At 39.2% G+C, this 3537-nt stretch overlaps 1 protein-coding gene across 4 annotated transcripts in view; it reads right to left on the bottom strand.

Moving 5' to 3' along the window:
• Positions 1-3537, bottom strand: part of LOC133541283 (MICAL-like protein 1) — a 249806-nt gene that overhangs the window by 162926 nt on the left and 83343 nt on the right. The gene's annotated exons all lie outside the window — the stretch shown is intronic.

Here is a 3537-nt window from a genome sequence, read left to right as displayed (position 1 = left end):
TATATCCAGTCATGTATATTTATATTTCAATTATTAGTAGTAGTATATCTGCAAGTTGACTTGTCCAGGGTGTAGCCTGCCTTCCTCCCGAGTGCAGCTGGGATAGGCTCCAGCACCCCTCGCACGCCCCAGAGGGACACGTGTAAAAAAAATGGATGGATGGAAGCTTTTTTTTGTTACCACAACGCCCTCTGCTGGATGTAAATAGTGTGACGTCAAAGGGAGTCAGCCTCATGTGATGATGATGATGATGATGATGATGATGCGTTCAGGGCTGCAGGGGAGGAGAAGAAGAAGAGGAAGAAGAAGAAGAAGAGGAAGAAGAAGAAGAAGAGGAAGAAGTGTGACAATGCTATCTGCGCACTTTATGCTCTTCATGGAGCTTTAATAGCATTAGTGCTGGTGTAGCAGCAAGCACATCATCTATGTCAACACAGCTATGTAATGTTGATGTACATGCAAATATGTTGTTGATGTACATGCAAATATGTTGTTGATGTACATGCAAATATGTTGTTGATGTACACGCAAATATGTTGTTGATGTACATGCAAATATGTTGTTGATGTACATGCAAATATGTTGTTGATGTACATGCAAATATGTTGTTGATGTACATGCCTATATGATGTTGATGTACATGCAAATATGTTGATGTACATGCAAATATGTTGTTGATGTACATGCCTATATGATGTTGATGTACATGCAAATATGTTGATGTACATGCAAATATGTTGTTGATGTACATGCCTATATGATGTTGATGTACATGCAAATATGTTGTTGATGTACATGCAAATATGTTGTTGATGTACATGCCTATATGATGTTGATGTACATGCAAATATGTTGTTGATGTACATGCCTATGTGATGTTGATGTACATGCAAATATGTTGTTGATGTACATGCATATATGTTGTTGCCTGGGATTGAACTCAAGACCTTCGTATTGTGAGGCACATGCACTGACCCCTTTACCACCGTGCTGACCATATATATGTGTGTATATGTATATATATATATATATATATATATATATATATATATATATATATATATACATATATATATATATATATATATATATATATATATATACATATATATATATATATATATACATATATATACATACTTATATATATATATATACATATACACATATATATATATATATATATATATATATATAAATATGCGTGTGTGTGTGGAGTTAAAAGCTCAGCAGTGTCATTAATCCATGCCCTCCATGGTCAAATTCATTTAAACTACAATTCCCAGAATGCTAAGGTAAAATGGCCACCACATGACTAATTGAAGGCACCTGAAGAGGAAGGATGTTCTGCAGTCACTCGTCCAGCAAACAAGCTCCATGGAAGAAAGAAGAGCAGCAAGCAGCCACAAGATCTCCTCAACAAGTTTCTCCAAACACACCAAAGGTCGCTGATTATGTTTCCTTTTGATGACGATCCAAATTCTTTGTTAAGTTGAACTTGTGCCTGCAAACTTCTTCATTTACTTACTGGACTTTTTCATTTGTTAGTTTGAACTGCTGCCTTCAAGTTGAACCACTGCATTACTGTATTTACCTTCTGACCTTTGATTGCATAATGTCTTTGAACACTTGATGGCAAGTTGATTAAAGCACATGTCAAATGTAAAAGCTTTAGCTAAAATGGCAAATATTAAAAGTACAGAAGATTTATGCAAAGTTTAAAGGATAAAGTCACATTTGACTCTTGCTAATAATTAAATTATGTAAAATGTTTAAAACATTATTCAGAGGTTTAAAAGCATTTGTAAAAAGTTGTTTGAAAATATCTTTGTAATTAGATCAACATCTTTTTCTCTGCTTTAAAGGTGGACAACCTGATGAGGAGTTAGAAGATCAACTGAAATTAAACCAACGTGGCTTCAAGTAGGAAAAAATAAATAAATGACAAATGGGTTGTACTTGTATAGCGTGAGTTGTCTGTGGGTCCGTTTTGGAGTAGAAGAGTGGAACTTAACTCTATATATATATATATATATATATATATATATATATATAATGTGTATGTGTATAAAAACCCTGTTTCCATATGAGTTGGGAAATTGTGTTAGATGTAAATATAAACAGAATACAATGATTTGCAAATCCTTTTCAACCCATATTCAGTTGAATATGCTACAAAGACAACATATTTGATGTTCAAACTCATAAACGTAATTTTTTTTTTTGCAAATAATTAACTTAGAATTTCATGGCTGCAACACGTGCCAAAGTAGTTGGGAAAGGGCATGTTCACCACTGTGTTACATCACCTTTTCTTTTAACAACACTCAATAAACGTTTGGGAACTGAGGAAACTAATTGTTGAAGCTTTGAAAGTGGAATTCTTTCCCATTCTTGTTTTATGTAGAGCTTCAGTCCTTCAACAGTCCGGGGTCTCTGCTGTCCTATTTTGTGTTTCATAATGCGCCACACATTTTCCATGGGAGACAGGTCTGGACTGCAGGCGGGCCAGGAAAGTACCCGCACTCTTTTTTTTACAAAGCCACGCTGTTGTAACACTTGTCTTGCTGAAATAAGCAGCGGCGTCCATGATAAAGATTGCTTGGATGACAACATATGTTGTTCCAAAAGCTGTATGTACCTTTCAGCATTAATGGTGCCATCACAGATGTGTAAGTTACCCATGCCTTGGGCACTAATGCACCCCCATACCATCACACATGCTGGCTTTTACACTTTGCGTCGATAACAGTCTGGATGGTTATTTTCCTCTTTGTTCTGAAGGACACCACGTCCTCTGTTTCCAAATATAATTTTAAATGTGGACTCGTCAGACCACAGAACACCTTTCTACTTTGCATCAGTCCATCTTAGATGATCTCGATCCCAGAGAAGCCGGCGGCATTTCTGGATGTTGTTGATAAATGGCTTTTACTTTGCATAGTGGATTTTTCACTTCAGTTCTCGCTGGATCGGTTCGCAGCCGAGTGAAGCGACCGGAATGAGAATCAGCACCTCCAAGTCCGAGTCCATGGTTCTCGCCCGGAAAAGGGTGGAATGCCATCTCCGGGTTGGGGAGGAGACCCTGCCCCAAGTGGAGGAGTTCAAGTACCTAGGAGTCTTGTTCACGAGTGAGGGAAGAGTGGATGGTGAGGTCGACAGGCGGATCGGTGCGGCGTCTTCAGTAATGCGGACGTTGTACCGATCCGTTGTGGTGAAGAAGGAGCTGAGCCGGAAGGCAAAGCTCTCAATTTACCGGTCCATCTACGTTCCCATCCTCACCTGTGGTCATGAGCTTTGGGTCATGACCGAAGGGACAAGATCACGGGTACAAGCGGCCCAAATGAGTTTGGGTCTCTCCCTTAGAGATAGGGTGAGAAGCTCTGCCATCCGGGAGGAACTCAAAGTAAAGCCGCTGCTCCTCCACATGGAGAGGAGCCAGATGAGGTGGTTCGGGCATCTGGTCAGGATGCCACCCGAACGCCTCCTTTAGGGCACGTCCAACCGGTAGGAGGCCATGGAGAAGACCCAGGACAT

Source organism: Nerophis ophidion, linkage group LG23 (assembly GCF_033978795.1).
Source record: "Nerophis ophidion isolate RoL-2023_Sa linkage group LG23, RoL_Noph_v1.0, whole genome shotgun sequence".
NCBI lineage: Eukaryota > Metazoa > Chordata > Actinopteri > Syngnathiformes > Syngnathidae > Nerophis > Nerophis ophidion.
Note: the sequence above shows the minus strand (reverse complement) of the source record. Positions and strands in the feature narration are given on the sequence as shown.